General features: G+C 46.4%; 1 long non-coding RNA gene across 1 annotated transcript; it reads left to right on the top strand.

Annotated features, from left to right (window-relative positions):
• The first annotated feature begins 853 nt into the window (after positions 1 to 853).
• On the top strand, positions 854 to 21,445 carry LOC137419359 (uncharacterized). The gene is made up of 3 exons (XR_010982847.2): positions 854 to 931; positions 17,425 to 17,619; positions 21,347 to 21,445. It is a non-coding gene; the product is annotated as an uncharacterized LOC137419359 (long non-coding RNA).
• Positions 21,446 to 22,528: the final 1,083 nt, after the last annotated feature.

Genomic DNA, 22,528 nt, shown 5'->3' with positions numbered 1-22,528 from the left:
AGATGGTGGCACCCATGTTTGATGTAGTTGCCGATCACACTTTCAGAAGGAAAGAACATGGTTAATTGTTATGTCCACTGTAGAAGAGACAAGCTGGGTGAATGAGAAGCAATTGGCTTCAGTGTTGGGCTTTTGAAAAATAATGCACCAGCAATAGGTTTTGCTTGTCCGTAAGTTCGAGCAACGCGACAAAAACACCCATCCATCCGCCATGTTGAGAAGTCACATGTTTTTGCGCGACTGTCAGCATCGCACGAGCTACCAGAATTGCATTCACGAGACCTGGAATTGTTACCGCATTCGTATTCAGTGCCGTGAAAACGCCATCTTGGTTTAAAATGTGAATACAAGTTGCTTTAAAGCAAATTATATAGAACTAGTGGGGTCACCCGTGGGAATCCCACGGGAATGGAGGTGTATCGTTGCGATCGGTGCAGCGATCGGTGCAGCCGCTTTTGCGGTACCTGGGAAAATAACGTTATGCGGGAGTCCAAACGTAAAAATTCTGGAGATCAAAGCTGAAATTGGAAAAACAATATCGCCTATTTTACTCCAGGAGATCCCAGGATTGCCCACCCAAAATATCGTTGTGATCGGTTCAGCCGTTTTTGCGGTACCTGGGAATGCACGGACGGACAGACAGACGGACGGACATTTGGTGAATTATAGTAAGATAACTACATGTCATTTGTGGTGTGTAAAACTCAGCACCAAACGAATTTATTCTTACTGGCTGAATCACTCCTGCATGCAGGATTTCTATTGATGGGTAGATAAGAAGCATGCTTGCCTCCACACAGGTCTCCAGAGACCGGTCTTGCAGCAGATAGCCCCACACCAGTTGTACACCTCAGGTCACCGCCGTTTCATCAGGCCACGAGACCTATTGGACCGAGTCAAGCGTCGGCAAGTCATCGGCTCTCGGCTCTAGGTGAGTGATGCACGTGGGTTTTAGTGATTTGACGAAGTTAAATGATTGAATCTGAACCACGTGCAAAATCTGAATCTGAACCAAAAGAACAAAGTTAAATGATTGAAGTCATCCCTGGATAAAATGCTTACCAACCCAAAGATTCATAATAAAGCAAAAGCTGATGTTTCTCCCAAATGAAAGGACAAATGTATAACAAGACCACATGTTGACATTCACATCCACGATGGACCTCTGAGGTTTTCAAACCCAAAGTCATGTTTTCAAATTGCTTCATTTTTATGCTCGGTTCTCATGACATGCTCAGTCAATGAATTTCCCCAAAACAAGCAGTCCCTCACAGGCCTGACTTGCATGTGGAAACAAAAATAGATTTAGAAATGTTTTTAGAGCAAATGCGACCTGTATGCAGTTATTCTCTGGTGGTTACATTGTTACTGAGACCTGGGTTTGCCGCTCATACAGTCCAGATGGTGCAATGTGGAAAGTGGGTTTGACCCACTGGTCAATGTCAAGGTCAACCCACTGGTCAATGTCAAGGTCAACCCACTGGTCAATTGACCACAGGTCAATGTGGGAAGGAATTTGGATTTTTGAACAAGTTACCATCTCTTAATGTTACCATCTCTCTTTTAACCCTGGTGTTGGGCTAGCGGCTAGGGTGCTGGCTTAGGATCCCAGGATCCTGGGTTCGAATCCCGGTCGATCGCTGAATTAACGCCAGGGGGGTTGACTCAGCCTGTCATCCTTCCGAGGTCGGCTAATTGAGTACCAGTTCACTGGTAATTCCCTGTTTGTCGTTAAAAAGGCGGCAAAAAGGGTTGGCGTCAGGAAGGGCATCCGGCCGTAAAACATTGCTTCAAAAAGGGGACCAAAAAACAACAACCACGGTTCCCGAAAAAGGCCAACCCCCGCTTTGCGGGGGAAAATGGCCTCTAAAGGTGGGTTTTTTTTTTTTTACCATCTCTTAATGGCTTCATTTTTTTTTTTTTTTTTTTTTTTTTTTTCAAAAACAACTGTAGCATCTTTCAGGTCCACGAGTGTTAATGTCCCCTCCAAAAGAACTGTGTACTCTTCTGAATGAAACGCCTTGCCTGCAAATCAACAGAAAGGAAGTTTTAAGTCTGATGGTGTCGTCGGAAATAGAACCCAGATTGTACAACTCAAAGGGCAGCACACTTCCACTGAGCTATCTTGTCCCTTCATTAGTTAGTCTATCTGACACAATGGTGTAGAGTTGGCACATTTACCTTTGAGCTAGCCAGCTTGGAGTTGGTGGATGGAAAACATCCTACACCGTCTTTCACGCAGAATAGGTGAGTTATCGCCGGCACTCTGAAAAAAATTACAGTTGGTTATCTAACCTACATGGGGCAATGCATCAGTGGCACAGCCTCACCCCCAGCAACGTGCTGCACAAAAATGAAGGAATCTGTTTACATGTGCTGTTAACTTAACTGCTATATCACTTCTATTTTAACGTGTATTTGTAATAAAGGGAACTGCTCCAATGATTTCCTTCCATCGATCTTGAGAATTAGATAATTCATGAGTGATAAAAGGATAACTGGCAATAATATTGGATATCCTTCAGATATTGAAATAAAGTACAAAGCAGTAAGTCCTCGATTTACGAACGGGTTCGGTTCCCGGACCATTTGTGAGACAAATTGTTCATACAGTAAGTCGGATCCATGTTAAATATATGTATGTATGTATGTATGTATGTATGTGTATAATGTATATATATATATATATATATATATATATATATATATATATATATATATATATATATATATATATATATATATATATATATATTGTTACGGAACCCAACGTCGGCCTCTGTTCCCCTTATCGAGGGGGGATTAATCCCCTCGTCTATGACTGGCCGACGTGGTCCCTGACGCTGCACAGCTCCCTCCGGAAAGGCAGGTGCGCAACCCCGTTCGCGTCCGCGGACAGATGTTAATTGCCGAGCGGTTTAGCAACCGCGGCACGAACCATTTAACAGAAACTAAACCCGATCCTTAAACGTTGGCCAAAATCGCGCCACACGTATTCAATGAGGGAAAAGACAAGGACGAAACGGATGTGAAGAAGAAGAAGAAGACAAAAGTAAGAAGAACAAACATGATTTATTACTATTATTTACAAGTCAAAAAGAAACCAAGGAAGGAGGAAGAATAATAAAATAAAGACAGAAGGAGTAAGAAGACACAGTGCAAATATTAGCTTACCTATAAACAGTCTTACTTAACCCAGGACAAGACACACAAAACAGACGACAATCAAACTCACACGAATGGGGAATGGAGGCAGGAACGAATGGCTGGAAGGAGAGGAATGTTCAGCTGGACGCTGGCTGGAGCTTGATCCCGCACGGGACGTCGGGCTGGACCTCGACGGCCACCGATGCCACCGCAATCTGGTTCCCGCGTAGCAGCGGGTCGAAGCTGCGTGGTCTCAAAGCTGCGTGGTGGATTCAAAGCTGCGTGGTGGACTCAAAGCTCATCTCCCATCTGCCGCATCTCTTTCGTGGGGGCGTTGCGTGACGGGTTCTCTCTCTGCAGAACTGCTCGTGGGGCTCCTTTACTCATCTCCGGTGGGGGCGTCGGGCCGCGGGTTATATAGGCCACACCCTCGAACCTTCGCGAACCTCCCCGCGCGTTCTCTCTCCGCCCTCTCAAGCCAAACCCCTTGTACTTGGTTGGTTGTTCGGGGCTGGCTCACTCCTCCCCTCTATGACGAGGTGGAGACACGCCTTTCTTCTCCGAGATTACCTCGTGGCTAATGGAGTCTTGCGGCGAAGAACACAACCCCAAAGCAGCAGCGGCGAACGCCGCCTTGCTGGCAGGTTTTCGGAGGCCATGGGGATATTTCAGGGGATTCTACCTTATTTCAATTTGATGCAATGCAGTGTCAACTTGTGGGAACAGAGCCTTCAACTACATAGAATAATGAGATAACTATTTAAGAGGGTATATGATTGGCTACGTGTATGTATATGGAGTAACTAAGGAGGACGACCTTTGACCTTTACACACAACACAGAGGGTGATATTTACAACAATTCTCATGACACAACAATAAAAAAACACAGGATTCTCAAATCCGCAACACTGCACCCTCATCCTCTAGGCATGTTCTCGGGCCTATAAAACTTTAACTTTAGTGTGGCACGTAGGTGTAGTTCCCTCTACATTTAACCTGACCCTGAGTGTGACAGTTTTAAAACACAAATAAGTATGCCCCCCTGCTGCATTGCACCCTGCCTAACAGATTTACGCCCACAGCTAACCGAATTGCGGAATGGTTTTCAAACTACACATTTACGGTGGGGAGCATTATTTACAATTGACGCTAATTGTATTTACCAAACTAACCCAGGACCTGTGATTGTTCTTTTTGGGGGGGATACAGCCTGCCCTGCATCGACGCACCAGCACCAATATCAAAGCACCATAATGCACCAAAACGCACCGGAGTGCAGTCACCACAGTTCATAATAAACAACAAACCCCTGTTGGTGTCTTGCTCTTCGGCTCCCTCTGCTGGCTTTTGTCGTTCTTCCAGATGTTGTCTTTCTTCTTTGCTGGCGGCCTATTTGGTGGAAATAAAAGTGCACAAAACGTGTCCATTGTTTTTATTTATGGCCCACAGGGGGGCTGACTATGAGTGGTTCACCTGTGGGCTTAGTGCCACCTCACCGGGTCCGCAAGCAAGATCTCGGGCCATCATGGCCGGTTCCAGCAGAGGGGCCATGCCCCAACCCGTGGGGTCCATGAGTGGTGCTCAGCCACAGACATGTGGTCCATAAGTGGTGCATCGATGCAGGCAGCTGTGGTTGCGAGAGTTCGGGCACACAATGGCGGACTCCCGCACGCTCCCCTCGGTGCCCAGAGAGCACAGTCCTCGGGTGGGAGACAGGGGAACAGAAGACAGGTGAGCGAGGGGTAAGGTCACAAGGGTACACATCAAAACAGGTAATGCAGAACGAGGTGCGTACGGAGAGCGAAGTGAGAAAGCTCGTCCCTACCGTACGCCCCCCACATGTGACCTACACTACCCCCCCTTGCCCCTCCCCGTATTTACAAAAACCTACACATTTACAAATTCGTCACAACTGTCACGTCTTCCCCATATCTCCCCTATACCAAATTCGTCCCCACAATCCCTCAAACCAAAATTTGCCATCATTCAAATTCATCATCAATCCTCATAAGGAGGGAGAGACGGAACATCAGCACAATGTCACACCCACGTCATGATGCGTCCCACATTCCAAACATTTGCACAGAAAAATCACAACGACATGGCTTGGTGTGGAGTCCTGTTACCTCAGGTGAGTGGATGTAGATGGTGCGAGGAGATTCTTAATCCTAACTATCCTCTAAATGACTTTAATACACTTTACACTACCCGGGGTCTTTCCCTGCCAAACCATTGGCAATCTTACTCTCTATGCGGTTTTAAGAACCAAACCCCTTGTACTTCGTTGGTTGTTCGGGGCTGGCTCACTCCTCCCCTCTATGATGAGGTGGAGACACGCCTTTCTTCTCCGAGATTACCTCGTGGCTAATGGAGTCTTGCGGCGAAGAACACAACCCCAAAGCAGCAGCGGCGAACGCCGCCTTGCTGGCAGGTTTTCGGAGGCCATGGGGATATTTCAGGGGATTCTACCTTATTTCAATTTGATGCAATGCAGTGTCAACTAGTGGGAACAGAGCCTTCAACTACATAGAATAAGGAGATAACTATTTAAGAGGGTATATGATTGGCTACGTGTATGTATATGGAGTAACTAAGGAGGACGACCTTTGACCTTTACACACAACACGGAGGGTGATATTTACAATTCTCATGACACAACAATAAAAAGCACAGGATTCTCAAATCCGCAACAATATATATATATATATATATATATATATATATATGTATATATATATATATATATATATATATATATATATATATATATATATATATATATATATATATATATATATACATATATATATATATATACATATTTATATATATATATATATATATATATATATATATATATATATATATATATATATACGTATATATATATATATATATATATATATATATATATATATATATATATATATATATATATATATATATATATATATATATATATATATATATATATATATATATATATATATATATATATATATATATATATATATATATAGATTGTTACGGATTCCAGGGGACGGCACTCCCGTTAGCAAGGGGGGGTTAATCCCCTTGTCCTGATAAGCTGGCAGTCTCCGCCGGTCCTGGAAGTATGACGTCACTGATGGCCGATGGTACGTAGGGTCGTAAGCCCAATTAGTCTTAATACCTAAGTATTACCACCGGCCGTCAGCGAGGAAATGCTCCCGCCCGTGCCGCAGCGTAATTGATTGATTGCGCCGGGCGAGCGAACTGCGGCGCGGGCCGTTAACAATGACTAACCCGATTGCGAAGCGGTTGGCCGAAATCGCACCACAGGAACTCAATGGGGAAATCTCTAAAGCGATCGGATGAGAAAGAAGAAACCAAAGGTAAGAAAGAACATATATTTATTAACTACTATTTACACAAACCAAAGAAGAGAAGAAACGAAGGTCATTTACAGAAGGAGCAGATACACCGTGCAAATCCTTATACAAGCTTAACTTATACCCACAGGACAGAACAAACAGACTCACACGAATAGGGAATGGTGTGCAGGAATGACTGGAAGGATGAGAAGGTTCAGGTGGTCCACAGAACGGGCGACAGGGAGGTCCGAGAATCGCGACATGACGTCGGGGTTCGCGTGCACGCACTTGTTCTTTTGGAGGTTGGTTACGGCAGTTGCCGTCAGTGCCGGTTGGTATCGCGAGCAGGGCGTACCGATTCTCTTTCGCCGCAGGACGTTCGCGCCAAGGAAATCAATGAACAATCCTCCCCACTTGTGTTCCTTGCTCATGCGCCTCCCTCCACAGAACCCAACTCAGTCAATGCCCCTCCCTCCACGTATCTCTCAGTGCGTGCTCCCTCACTCATCTGCCCCCTCGCTTATCTGGCAGTGGGGGCTTCCCGTAACGGGTTATATAGCCACGCCCTGGAACCTTCACGAACCTGCTCGATCTTTCTGGTCACACCCTACCAAGCCATGCCCACCGATTCCTGGTTGGTCGTAAGGGCTTTCTGGCTCCACCTTTTGATGACGATGGGCGGGCCACGCTCTTCTTCTCCGGCTTGACCATGTGCGTAATGGCGGCGAATGCTGTTGGAAATGTAGGCTTTGGGGCCATCGAAAAGGGGATCTATCTTATTTGATTTGGTACAACGTAAGATCGACGAGTGGGAACATAGTCTTAACTGAAACACAGACTAATGAAATAACTATAGAGAGGATCTATGATTGGCTACGTGCTTGTACATGGACTAGCTAAGGTGCACTTATTTCAATTAACAGCCAATTAAGGGGAAATGTACACAGGGGTTATTTATAAGGAATTTTAATACAAAATTTGATAAAGTGAAGGTTCTAAAAACTGCAACACAGCACCCTCATTCCTCACGGGACGTCCCGGCCCGAAAACTTTAACTTAATGTGACACTCAGGTGTAGTTCCCTCTACAATTAACCTGACCCTGAGTGTGACAGTTTTAAAACACCAATAAATATGTCCCCCTATTACGTTGCACCCTACCTAACAGATTCACGCCCACAACTAACCGCATTGCGGAATTAATTTTCAAACTAAACATGAATGGTGGGGAGCATTATTTACAAGTGACATTATCTGATTATTTATAAAACGCAACCCAGGACCTGTCATTTTTCTTTTTAGGAAACAAAAAGAGAATCCTGTGGGGGGAAGGAGACAGCATGCACTGCATCGATGCACCAGCACCAATAAACACCAAAGCACCAATCAAAGAGCAGTCAGCACCATCCAGTGCACATTGCACAATAACAAAAAAAAACACACACAACTGGTTGTCTGGATCTTCTGCTCCCTCTGCTGGCCGTCGTTCTTGATGTTGTTCTTCCTCTTGATCTTCTTTGCTTGCGGCCTATTTGGACATAATAAAAAGGCACAAAACGCGTCCATTTTTATTTATGGCCCACAGGGGCCAGCTATGGGTGGTCCACCTGTATGGCTTGGTGCCACCTCACCGAGGTCCGCAAGCAAGATCTTTCTCTGGCCAACCTGGCCGGTCCGAGCAGAGGGGCCATGCCACACAACGTGTGGTCCATAAGTGGTGCTCGGCCACAGTACTGTGGTCCATAAGTGGTGCGGGGATGCAGGCAGCTGGTTGCGGGGATTCGGGCACACAATGGCGGGCTCCCGCATGCTCCCCCTCAGTGCCCAGAGAGCACGGTCCATGGGTGGGGAAGGAAGACAAAGCAGAATTAGCAAGGGCAAGGGCGCAAGGGTACACATTAACACAGGTAATGCAGAGCGAGGTGCGCACGGAGAGCGAAGTGAGAAAGCTCGTCCCTAACTTCCTCCCCCCCCCCCCCCCACCCATCACCTACTCTATACTCTACCCTCGCCCCTTACCCCGTATTTACACAGCAATTTACAATTCGTCACTACGTCCTGTCTTCCCATATCTCCCCTAATCCAAATTCGTACCGATCCCAATGTCTTACCAAATTTGCCAGCACCCAAATCCCTCATCAATTCCTCTTAAGGAGGAAGAGATGGAATATCAGCACAATGTCTCACCCACGTCATGATGCGTCTCACAGTCCAAAACATTTGCACAAAAAAAACAATAACAACCCATGGCACGGTGTGGAGTTCTGTCACCTCAGGTGAGTGGATGCAGATGGTGCGAGGAGATTTCAATCCTAACTACTTCCTAAATGACATTAACACATTTTACACTACCCGGGGTCTTTCCCTGCTAAACCATTGGCCATCTTACACTCTATGCGGTTTTAAGAACCAAACTCCCATTGGCCAAACTGTGGTGCTCTCCAATTTGGGGTCTCACTCCCCCGATTCAACTCCCTGTGCCTTCGCACAATTTCTGGGCTGAGTCGTGTGGCTCTCTTAACAGGTCTACTTACCTGTGCGCCTCCGCCACTGAAGTTGTCTCCCGAGCTTGCCTAGCTCCTCACCCTACCTATCTAACTGGGGAAGGCCCTCCCTGGCACTTACCCCCTCGGTGCCCTCTCTGGCACTGGGCTACCCGGGTCCGTCCTCCGGATCCTCGGGCCCCATCCACAACAACTCTACTGGCTCCCAGAGCCTACCTGCGGCCTCACCTGGCCGACATCCTTACAGTGGCGGAGTGCCCATTTAACTACACACACGAACAGGCCACACTCCCAGCCATTTCCACGTCACTAATGCACCCATCCAAACACCATTCTTCCACACGCACCACAGATGCCAATATCCAACCACAATTTACCTACACCCTCTACCTAACTCTTGAACTACCCTCCCCGGGTATTCGTGATGGGGTCCATCCTCCCCATACACTCCTTCACACCAACCACTCCACGCCACAGTTTCCACCATACTCACTCCACACCATCCATTCCATACTCCATTTACTCCAGACCATTCATTCAACCATTCTCCATACACCTGTTCACTCACTTGCACACCTGTGCTCACACACCTGGTGCTTCCTGCACCCTCCTTCCTCCCAGGCTTCTTCATTCAATACAATGCACTCACCCACACTCACAATACTCTGCTCAATACTCTTCTACACACACACAGCATCATCTGATCTAACTACTCCCTTCTGAAACTCGCGCTTCCCAGTCGCCCCTTATACTATTGCGCTACCCTGTCGTTATAATCCACTAATCTGCTACGTCCCCTACTACAGGTATCATTTCGCTACTTAACCCTACAGTTACCTATGGTCATTTCTAAGTCCCGATACAATTATCCAAACCCTCCCTGGCTTGGTTTTCACCGCCATAACCCCATAACTAGTGCTCATGTGCCCGGGGTTGTGAGGGATGGTGGATTTGCCATCCCTCTACATCGGACATCTCTCATTATCAATTTTGCCATCAAATTCCAATTCTGCCCATCAAATTTGCCAATCATCTGCCAATCAAATTTACCAATCATGCCAATCACCATCCCCAATTTCGGATCCAAAACACTATCATCATCACAGTCCGCTATATCTGAGCCTCGGTGCGTCATTACATTCTCAAAGCGCGGCTTCGCAAAGCCGAGCAATGCATTCGGGTGGTTTGGTCGCCTGCAGGTTGAGTCCGTCCGGCATTCGGTTCAGGGGAGGCGGCATGCTCGGGCCGATATTCCACGCACCATCTCGGCGCGGAGGCTTTCGGTCTCCGGCCCGATGGCTCAATCTCGCCCGGCTGGAACACCGCGACCGCAAGGGGGCGCCGTCCCGACCCTTCCGACCTTCCCTCGCACCGGACCGGTCGCCTTGCCCGGCAAGGCCCGGACTCGACCGTGCGGGGCGGGGCCAGGCCTGGGTCGTGCACGACGCTCCGAAGAGGAGCGACGCAGCACCGATCCCTGCCGGCTCCCGCAATACCCACAGCCCGGCACGGACCGGGGGCTCACGTCGGCTAACCGTTGGTCTAACCGCTATCCCGTTTAACGTCGATGCCCCCCAGACATGCTCGCACGCATACACGACCCCTTTCACACTCATCAAGCCCGGCATCTCGGCGCCTCCCGTGCATCCCACACACTCCGTCCATTCCACCACCGCACTCCCTGTAACACACCACACCTCTCGCGCATCTTCTTGCGCACACTCGTCGTTCGCACACTTCCTTAACACACCTCCTCGCGCCCACTCCTCGGTCACATCCTCTGTGACAACCATGGGTGTGCTGTGCACTCTTTTGCACACCCGATCACGCGCTTCGGTGCGCCCTCCCGCACACGCGCCACCACTAACTCAGGTGTACACTCTCGCTCATGTTCCACCACCACCTTACTCTCTGGGTCACTCTCACCCTCGCACGTACACTCCGTATCGCTCTCACTCTTTGTGTCGCATTCATTCTCACTTCCGACAGCACACTCTGTTATCATGCACTCCTCTGTTACACAACACTCGCTGTCCGCACACTTCTCACGTGCACTCTCCCCCGTTACGTACTCCGTAACCACCACGGGCGTGCACTCTTCCGCACACCCAATCATCACCGCACACTCATGCCAACTCTTGCGCACACACTCCGGTTACATCCTCTGTAACACTCACCATCACGTGCTCCGATGTGCCCTCCCTCACCCGCGCCACCACCAACTCACTCTCCGTGTCACACTCCGTACACTCCGACGTGCATTCTCGCTCGCACTCGGTTTCACACTCGCGCTCCGATGTGCCCTCTCGCACCCGCGCCACCAGCAACTCACTCTCCGTGTCACACTCCGTACACTCCGACGTGCATTCTCGCTCGCACTCGGTTTCACACTCGCGCTCTGATGTGCCCTCTCGCACCCGCGCCACCACCAACTCACTCTCCGTGTCACACTCCATACACTCCGACGTGCATTCTCGCTCGCACTCGGTTTCACACTCGCGCTCCGATGTGCCCTCTCGCACCCGCGCCACCACCAACTCACTCTCCGTGTCACACTCCGTACCCTCGGTTTCGCACATTCCCTCCGACGTGCATTCGCTTCCGCACCTGGTATCACTCCCATACTCTGTCACACACTCACTCTCCAACGCACACCTTTTCTTCACAAGCATGCCATTTCCACTCACACCACTCACCGGGGACCCTCCACCAACACCCGGGTGCTTTCTCGATCCCAAGCGTGCGAAAATCTTTTTTCGCCAAACATCCTTCTACAAAATCTCCCCGCACAATATACAGGCCGACTCACCTGGGGGATTCTTCTTCCTCCTCGCTCCAACACCTGCAAATCTTTATTGGGGTTATTAAGCACAGCATTGTGATGTGAGCACAGACTTTGGGCAATTTCCATTCCTTCCTGCCGCGAGTGCTTTTCTAAGCCCCAGGTCTCTCCAATTTCAATTCCCACTATTGGTTCAGTCATTTGAATAACTTTTTTTTTCTCGGCGACCGCGGGCGCTAATAAAATTTCCTTTTCTATCCCGGCGGTCGCCGACTTCCCCATACCCTGGGTCGCGATTTCTACCCCCGTCATTTTAACCGCGCCCTGCTCCGCCTCGCTCAACCCACGCTTCTCAACCCGCTTTACCTCGTCGCGTACCCCTGGGACCTGCTCACCCAACATGCGATCCATGCTCTCCCCACATCTTTGCATGCTCTCACCCATTCTGTCCCCAAATTTACCGATTCACTCCAATTTGCTTCCTAGCCTCCCAATTTGATTTTCTAATCGCTCCCCCATTCTGTTTTCCACCCCTTCAATTTGGTTTCCCATCTGCTCACTGTCGGCCCTCATTTGTTCTTTCTGGGCTCCCATCGTCCCATTCATCTTTTCCATTTCTTCCCCCGTTTTGACCATAAAGGCCATCATTTGCGTCATGAAGAGGTTTGTATCTATCGGCGTCACTGGCGCGGCCGCTGCGGTCACGTGTGCGGCGCCATTTGGTGCTGCTGCAACCTCGTGCGCGAGGCCGCCATCTTGTGCACCTGAAATCTCCGCTACCCAATGCGTATTGCCTTCCTCCTCCATTCCTTCCCCCAGGTCCTGGGTTACCTCCAAACCCTCTTCTAGCTCCCCTGCCAGCATCCGATCACCTTGGTCATCCATGGCATGATTTAATTTAGATCTTACTACAATTTCGGCCGCTCCAAATGTTGAGTGCGTTAAGTGCACTTCGGGTCCAAATCCCACTCCTGACACAAATTGTTATGGATTCCGGCGGACGGCACTCCCGTTAGCAAGGGGGGGTTAATCCCCTTGTCCTGTTAAGCTGGCCGTCTCCGCCGGTCCTGGAAGTATTACGTCACTGATGGCCGATGGTACGTAGGGTCGTAAGCCCAATTAGTCTTAATACCTAAGTATTACCACCGGCCGTCAGTGAGGAAATGCTCCCGCCCGTGCCGCAGCGCAATTGATTGATTGCGCCGAGCGAGCGATCTGCGGCACGGGCCGTTAACAATGACTAACCCGATTGCGAAGCGGTTGGCCGAAATCGCACCACAGGAACTCAATGAGGAAATCTCTAAAGCGATCGGATGAGAAAGAAGAAACCAAAGGTAAGAAAGAACAGATATTTATTAACTACTATCTATCTATAATTCCACTAATCTCTGTGTGTATGTTTGTTTGTACGTTTGTTTGTTTGTTTGTATGTCTGTGACCGCTGTTTCTCGACAACTACCGGTCCGATATACTTGAAACTTGCCAGGTATATTGCTGGGGACCCGAGGATGTGCCTTTTCAAGGTTTTAAATTAATCGCAGAAGTAGTTACCGAGCTATGTCCAAAAAACGATTCAACCAATCAGAGAGCAGCGAGCTATCACGTGTGCCGAACGTGGCGAACACACTCTGCCTCGGATGGCACATTTGAGAGCGTATTCATTTATTTCCCGTCGGCAAACTATGTTGCCGTTAAACTATGTTTTAAAACTAATTATAAAACTAATTAAAACTAATTTGCGATTCATCGTAACTGCGATTTGCGAACTTCCGGACAGTGAGGACTGCACTTCCGGCATCCAATCACAGAACGCGTTATTGCGTAGGCGTGGCCGATGTGAGAGCGAGCAGCGAGCCGAGCCCAGCGCGTGCGCCATTACGGTACGTAATTCGATTTCTTCCGGAGAAAATAATAATTTCTCGATTTCTTATGCGCATTATTTCTCCCAATTCAGTCAGAGCGAAGGGCGGAAGCGAAGAGCGTTGTTTTTTTTGTTTACGGGCGTACGGGCGGGGTAGAGCGTACGGGTAGCGTTTTTTTTTTTTTTGGCACATTTGAGAGCGTATTCATTTATTTCACGTTGGCAAACTATGTTGCCGCTATGTTGCCGTTAAACTATGTTTTAAAACTAATTAAAACTAATTTGCGATTCTTTCGCTTTCCTGCGCATTTGTGCACGCTATGGCGATTTCTTTACCAAACTCCGCTAGCCGTTAGCTTTGGACCAAACCATTTCATGTAAATAGAGGGGGGGGATTGTCACCGTACTCACAAGCCGTTAGCTTTGGACCAAACCATTGCATGTAAATAGAGGGGGGGGGGATATACTTTTAGATATATATATAGTACGGGCATGCCCTAGTTTACACAAACCAAAGAAGAGAAGAAACGAAGGTCATTTACAGAAGGAGCAGATACACAGTGCAAATCCTTATACAAGCTTAACTTATACCCACAGGTCAGAACAAACAAACTCTCACGAATAGGGAATGGTGTGCAGGAATGGCTGGAAGGATGAGAAGGTTCAGGTGGTCCACAGAACGGGCGACAGGGAGGTCTGAGGATCGCGACACGACGTCGGGGTTCGCGTGCACGCACTTGTTCTTTTGGAGGTTGGTTCCGGCAGTTGCCGTCAGTGCCGGTTGGTATCGCGAGCAGGGCGTGCCGATTCTCTTTCGCCGCAGGACGTTTGCGCCAAGGAAATCAATGAACAATCCTCCCCACTTGTGTTCCTTGCTCATGCGCCTCCCTCCACAGAACCCAACTCGGTCAATGCCCCTCCCTCCACGTATCTCTTAGTGCGTGCTCCCTCACTCATCTGCCCCCTCGCTCATCTGGCGGTGGGGGCTTCCCGTAACGGGTTATATAGCCATGCCCTGGAACCTTCACAAACCTGCTTGATCTTTCTGGTCACGCCCTACCAAGCCATGCCCACCGATTCCTGGTTGGTCGTAAGGGCTTTCTGGCTCCACCTTTTGATGACGATGGGCGGATCACGCCCTTCTTCTCCGGCTTGACCATGTGCGTAATGGCGGCGAATGCTGTTGGAAATGTAGGCTTTGGAGCCATCGAAAAGGGGATCTATCTTATTTGATTTGGTGCAATGTAAGATTGACTAGTGGGAACATAGCCTTAACTGAAACACAGACTAATGAAATAACTATAGAGAGATTCTATGATTGGCTACGTGCTTGTACATGGACTAGCTAAGGTGCACTTATTTCAATTAACAGCCAATTAAGGGGAAATGTACACGGGGGTTATTTATAAGGAATTTTAATACTAAATTTGACAAAGTGAAGGTTCTAAAAACTGCAACAATATATATGCAACCATGCAACCATGCAACCATGCAACAATATATATATATATGTATGTATATGTATATATGTATGTATGTATGTATATGTATGTGTAAGTATACAAATGTATACAAAAAAAAGGCGCCAGTCACGGACTATACAGACTTGGCATTTAATATGGATTTTTTTTTTTCTTGACTTGGGTTTACTTTCTGAACTCAGTATATCAATCTGGTGAGTTTCTTTTACCCTTCGGTGATGTCTTTGTTGAAAGAACCATGTCACTGATTGTCTTTCGCAGTAAGAAGTCAATAAGAGAATTATATCACAGGTGGCGTGACAAAATGTAAGGACAGGTACATTTGACGATTGGCTTCACAATCGGGTATATAATGGTTGTTGCGTTCTGTATTAGTGGAAAACAACTGCTGCACGTCTACAAAAGTTATTGCCGCTTCCTCTGGAGATGGTCCGTCAACTTGACAATGCTGTTTGTCATGGAGTGGGGCTTTACGAAATTCTGGCATGAAACAGCGTGCTATTGCTCGGCAGTATGGCATCACTCAAGGTCAGGTGTCAAAGATCCTGAAACGAAATGCTCAGAGGGGTGTCCCTACTCCAATACCGAGGCCAGGACGTCCACGCAGAACCACAAGGAGAGATGATCGCCAGCTGCACCGGTTAGTCTGCAATGGCTGTACCAAGTCAGCTAATCGGCTTAGGGCTGAGTGGCAGCAACTGACAAATGTGCCTGTATCCAGAAGGCTAGTCAACCAACGACTGGTTCAAGCAGGCTATCGTGCCAGGCGTCCCCTGAGAAAGACATGCCTGACCAGACAACACAGCCAGCGCCGATTGCAGTGGGCCAGAGAGCACCGTCAATGGCAGCCAGGACACTGGAATCACGTGACCTTCAGTGACGAGTCTAGATTTCTGGTCTATCGTCAAGATGGCCGCGTCCGAGTGCGCAGACAAGTGCATGAAGCCCACAACGAAGATTTTATAGTGCCAAGAGTCCAAGCTGGAGGTGGTGGGGTGACCGTTTGGGCTGCTTTTCATGCAGGGGGCAAAACTGACCTGGTTGTTCTGAATGGAAACCTGAACCAGTTCAAGTACAGGGTCATTCTGGAAGAAACATTGCTTCCATTTGCTCGTGCAGCCTTTCGAGGAAACTTTGTCTTCCAAGATGACAATGCACGGCCTCATCGTGCTCGCATGATCCAACACTTTCTTGCTGACCGTGGTGTAGAGCATATGGAGTGGCCTGCCATGTCCCCGGATATGAATCCGATAGAGAACTTGTGGGCAGAATTAACGCGTCAAATCGACCACTTGGACCAGCAGCCGACCTCTGTGCGTGAATTGCAGCAGGCTATTGTCACTGCATGGCAAGCGATTACTGTCCAAACCTTGGCAAATCTCGTGAACACCATGCCTCAACGTGTACGTGCTCTCCTGAATGCTCGTGGGGGTTACATGAAGTACTGAACTGTAATTTTACTGTCCGTAATCCCAGTCATAATTTAGCTTTTGTTTTTGTTGAAATTTTTTTTGGCTAATGTGCAAAATAAAGAGATACTTCTGGAAAACGCACAGAAGTTTAACACAGTACTGTCCGTGAATTGAGTTCGATATCAGTTTACATCACTTTCAAGGATCAATTTATTTGCTTCGAAATGTCCAATGTGGTTTTTGTTTCTTTTAAAGGTCACATTAACAAAATCTCGAATAATTTCAACATAATTCCAATGAACTTTTGGTTCTAAGTCATCTTGAAAAGTAAGTTCACCCCCACAAAAAAAATATTCCATATTAAATGCCAAGTCTGTATATATATATATATATATATATATATATATATATATATATATATATATATATATATAGTTACGCTCACATCTGAGGTCTGCCTAGCAGGCACATAAGACATCGGCCATTATAAACCTCGCAGTGTTAAGTGTGGAAAATTCTGAGAAGATTTCGGCTGGCTCAATAGACCAGTGGGCTATTGCTGCGAAAGCGATGAAGGTCCTTGGTTTGAGTCCTGTGTTGAGTCAGAGTTTTTCACACTTAGCCCCACGCAGGAATTTAATTCCTGTTTATATTAAAATATATATTGTTAGGGTGAAATACACATGACCGATGACGTCATCCATGCACCGATAAGTTAGATGACGTCATCCATACACCAATAAGTAAGATGACGTCATCCATACACGTAAGTGCGGATGTTTTTAAGTCGGTGACTACCTGTATACTTAAAGCAATGATGCTGCTTTATTTTTTTTTCCTCCATTAAAAACGCCCCTCCCTCATCCATTTGTTACTTCTTTCAGGCTACTCTAGTGGATGTAATTGGTCGCGTTCCCACTGGCCTGTGTCTGCAGCCAGCAGTCCTTGCTCTCACTCTCCAGGAGCTTCAGGACCAGATGCGACGTCTTCCAGTTCAGCCCGTGTCACATGCCGACACATGGACCTGGCAAGTTTCGGTCTAGTGCGAAAGATGCTGGTCACACGTCCCAAACATAACCGTGAGTATTTCATTTTAAAGCTTTATGTTCGGCATTCGGCATGCTCAGATTGTGTATATCAAATGTGGATCTGGGGAGGTAGTGAAAAGAGTCTAGAAGAGTCCTTTATGCAAGACAATTTACAATAATATTCCTTGATTGTAAACAATCTCCTCATTTAAAAATTATTACCTCTGCCACCTGAGGTGGACGGAGGTTAGGCTTTCGCCACTATCTATGTCTGTTTGTTTGTCTGTCTGTCTGTGAGCAGGATATATCTCAAAAAGTTGTGGACGGATTCGGACTAACTTTAGTGGAGAGTTTGGGTGTGTGACAAGGACATGTTGGTGAAGATCCGAATCCGGGTCGGCATACTATAATTTTTCAAGTGACGCTTCACCATTTTTCAAGGGCCAAAAATGATATCTCAAAAAGGTATGACAGGTGTGACGAGGTATGACAAAACTTAGTGGATGAGTTGGTTCGGCCGTTAGGTGACAATAACAATGTCTATTAGATTTTGGTTCAGGTCTGGATGCAGATCCCGCCTATGAATGGGATACAAAACGTAAACTGTTCAGCCTGGCGGAGGAATGCGCTCTACTGAGTGCCATTCTCGTTTAAACATGTTTTTAATCTAAAGTTTATGGCCATATTGACTTTGAGTTATCTATCGCTGCCCAACTGCATGGGTGGGTGACCTTAAATGTGGAAGTCCGACACATGGACCTCCTCTTTTCAAAACCCTGCCTCTGACATAGGATAGGACATGCCTCTGCCTCTGACATGCTTCTGACATACAGTAGGTTGGATAGGTTAGTGGGTAGAAGATCACCTTGTGCTTGACTATCAAGAGATTAGTAAGAAGGGTCAGCAGAATCAAAATTTTACTTTTTATGAAGCCCCTTTTTTATTCTCCCCCCCCCCCCCCTCCTCCTCCTCCCCCTTCCCGTGCTTCCTCCCCCAAGCCCTCTCCCTCCCTCCCACAGATCTCCCGATGTCCCAGCTCTCAAATGTTGTACTTGTGTGCTTCCCTCTCTCTCCCCATCTTGTCTTCCGCTCCCTTCATCTTATGTTTTATGTGTCCGTTTTTTTTTTTGTCATTAATGTTAGCTCTTACACGAGCCTCGATCTTGTATACAAAAAAAAAGCAACTTGCTAATTTTGCAAAATAAGTTGTATTAATCACGTGCACACAGTAATGATTTCAATGCACAACTGTTGAGAAACTTTGGATTGATCTGTTTCCCATTCCCATTGAAACCCTTGGCTCATTATTATGGTCAGAGGTAAAATTCCTGAATACGATGTTGATTGTTCACATATTTCATGTAAAAGTCAACATAACTCCTAATGTCCTTGCTGTGCAAATGAAACACACACACACACACACACACACACACACACACACACACACACACACACACACACACACACACACACACACACACACACACAATCACACACACAATCACACATGTCCAACAGGATAGTGCAGAGCTAGTGAACTTGCCTTTGAGCAATTCCTGACCCAAGTACAAATTCAGATTGGTAGGTACTCTTCAGACAGGGAGTTGCTTCACAAAGTGCACCATCCCTTGGATGGATGTTGGCTGTGGGTGTTCCATCTGCTGGGACTAGTTTGTGGACGTTAAAGGTCCCACGATGTCATTGGACAAAAAGGAGGTGAGTTATCGCCACAACGTCGAACAAATGACAAAATGCATTCCAAAATCACTTTCATTCAAACGTCAGCGGTGACCATCCGGTTTGTGAAAGGCTTGTTCCAAAAACATCCCCCATGGCCTACTCCACAAGAAGGTGCAAATATTGGGGCCATCAAGGAAGTAGATAGAGACTGTGAATCATCAAATTTCACATTTTGTGGATTCAAAACCTTAACAGCGACATGACGGTAATATCTAGCACCTTAATTGTTTTTTTGAATATTGAAACCTTCAACATCCACTAAATAAAGTTAGCAAGTGAGACATCCAGCTTAACTTCCAGCAGACGGTATACTTTGTGATGCAACGCCGGGCCTGCGTAACACCAATCTACATTTTTACCCTGCGCTCGCGAAGCGAAAAGTGGGGTTAAGCATTCCGCTGCGTCTGTGTGCCGTGTGCCGTACGTGTGTGTGCTGTACGTATCTGCATTTTAAAAATTCATTTTTTCAGCAACCGTTGGTCCGATTGACACGAAATTTACCATATAAGTGCCTCTGCCTCTAGAATTTTTTTATTCATAATTATGACGTCATAGGTCACGTGGTACAGACGCCATCTTGGAAAAAATCGAAAAAAGTTGCACCTCTATATCTTTGAAACCGCTCCATGGAAAAAAATTTCAACATGGCTCATTGTCAAGTACTCCCATTGGGGAATAAGATATGTTAATGATGATGTCATCGGTGCCTTTGTTATAACGTCATAATTCGACAAGTACAACACCTATCTGATCATTGTGAATTTTTTTTTCTCAGCAACTGTTGGTCTGATGGGCACAAAATTTTCACCATAGGAGCGCCTCCTCGTGTAGAACATTTTAATGATAATCATGACGTCATAGGTCATGTAAAACAGGCACCATCTTGGAAAAACCGAAAAATGTTGCACCTCTATATCTCAAAATCCACTGCATGGAAAAAATTTAAACATGGCTCATTGTAAAAAACTCCATATGGGGAATAGGTGTTGTTAACGATGACGTCATTGGTGCCATAATTATGACGTCATAATTCGACAGGGACAACGCTTAGTCTAAATGAATGAATGAATGATCGTTTTAAGGCCATTTTCCCTGCTAGAGCGGGGGTTAGCCTTGCAGGCCCCATGACGATCATGGTTCCCTGTTTGAGGCAATGTTTTTATGGCCGGATGCCCTTCCTGACCCTTCCTGACGCCAACCATTGGTCACGCTCTTACGATGCGCAGGGATACGGTGCACCTATTCTAAGCCGGGGTACACACCGGGATCATTCATCCCAGCAAGCTGGTACTCAATTTGCCGACCTCGGAAGGACGACAGGCTGAGTCAACCCCCCTGGCGTTAATTCGGCGATCGACCGAGATTCGAACCCAGGATCCTAGGATCCCAAGCCGGCACCCTAACCGCTAAGCCAACACCAGGGATCTGATCAGTTTGAAATGTATTGAGCGTGATCTATGCAACAATTATATTAGAGAATATAAATTTATGATGTCATCGCTCACATGGTCTGGCAGCCATATTGGATTAAAGGAAAAAAATGTTCAAAAACAGAAGAGTTGGCTCGCAACAAGTTGACTGCGCAGGGTAAGTATTCTATTAATACCATCTAGTTATAACCGGGTCAGGTATCGAACAGAGACTTGATAGCTCAATAAGTGCACTACACCTGCACCATCCTGTCATACTAAAACACTTTATACAAGTGATATAAAAATCATAAGTGGCAAAGAATATTTATGCTTCAATCCTAAATTTTTGAAATGTCAAGCGGCAACAGCAGTAACGTGAATGAGTTGTATAATTGTACAGATATCAGAGAACAGATAAAAGCCACAATCGTTAATTTCCTCAATTTCCCCAATCTCTAGGAATAATATCGATGCCACCTATTGGTAGAATCTAGGCGTTTTCCAAATGCATGAAGCTTCTCACTTCATACAAACTGTTCAACTTTGAAAGAGTCACAGGGACATCTGCTGGAAACCTTTGAAGCATTAACTTTATAACACCACCCTCTCCACATGTCTCCACGCAGGAGCAGCACCCGGATGGACATGCCCAACAGATGCTTTGAGATTGAAAACAGAGGAATCTGGATTCGTCGAAACAGAAAGACTGCCGGTTAACATAGAAGGCTAACAGCAATGTGAACATTTATATCCACCATCACCATAAAAGTTTGTGTCGAATCCCATTGGGTGGTGATCATGTGGAGCTCTGCTATACGAGGGCGTCAAAAAGTTTTTAAACTCACACTTAAATGAAACGCGGCACAAATGTTAATCCTTTCCCATGTACAGTACTGTGCAATCGTCTTAGGCTACCTTGGAAATACACATTTATATTGTAATATTGGCATATTTTGATAAAAGGTGTTATAATGATGATGTTTTATTCAAGAAACGAAAATTAATTGTATTTACAATTAATTGTCAATTTCAATATTTGGTATGATCACCTTTTTCATACAAAACAGCAGATATCCATTTTGGAACACTTTCCTGCAATTTCTGGTGAAATTCCATCGGGAGGTTGTTCCATGCATTCTGCAATGTTTCTTTTTTGTATACTCAGTCAGGCTCAGGTAAGAGCTAACACATAGAACATATAATAAAGGAAGCGGATACGAGAGGGGGAGACGAGAGGGAAGCACAACAACAGTAGGGAAGAGGGACATCGGTAGATCTGTGGAAGGGAGAGGGCTGGGGCGGGGTACATGGGATAAACAAGATGGACACTACAAGGGCGTTCAGGGAACACACACTCCTGTACGTTTCCCGTAAATCCTTTTATTTTGGTTGTTTAAAGTTTTTTCTTCCTGTCCAAATAAGCCCAAACAGCGTATATGATGTTAAGGTCAGGACTTTGACTGGAGTATTCTTTCCCACTGATTAGTATCCCAACTCTGATGTTCTTGGCCATATTTAATTTTCTTGGCTTTGTTATCTTCACGCAAAAAGGGCTCTTTGACAGCAACTCGCCCATGGAGACCACTTTTAATAAGAGACCTTCTGACAGTAGGTGAGTCCACTTGAATCCATGACATCTGTGATAATTCTTATGTAAGTTCAACTATAGATTTTTGGAACTTGGTCCAGTTGCATAAAATTCCCTTAACCTTAAGGAAAGATTTCCCTTAAGGTATGATGTAATTCCTTAGCTAAGGATTTCCTTCAGTACTGTTGCATAAACAACCCTTAAGGATAAGGATTTCCTT

Source organism: Myxine glutinosa, chromosome 1, assembly GCF_964187855.1.
Source record: "Myxine glutinosa chromosome 1, kmMyxGlut1.1, whole genome shotgun sequence".
NCBI lineage: Eukaryota > Metazoa > Chordata > Myxini > Myxiniformes > Myxinidae > Myxine > Myxine glutinosa.
The sequence above is the reverse complement of the archived record's forward strand: the minus strand, read 5'-3'. Positions and strand labels throughout refer to the sequence as shown.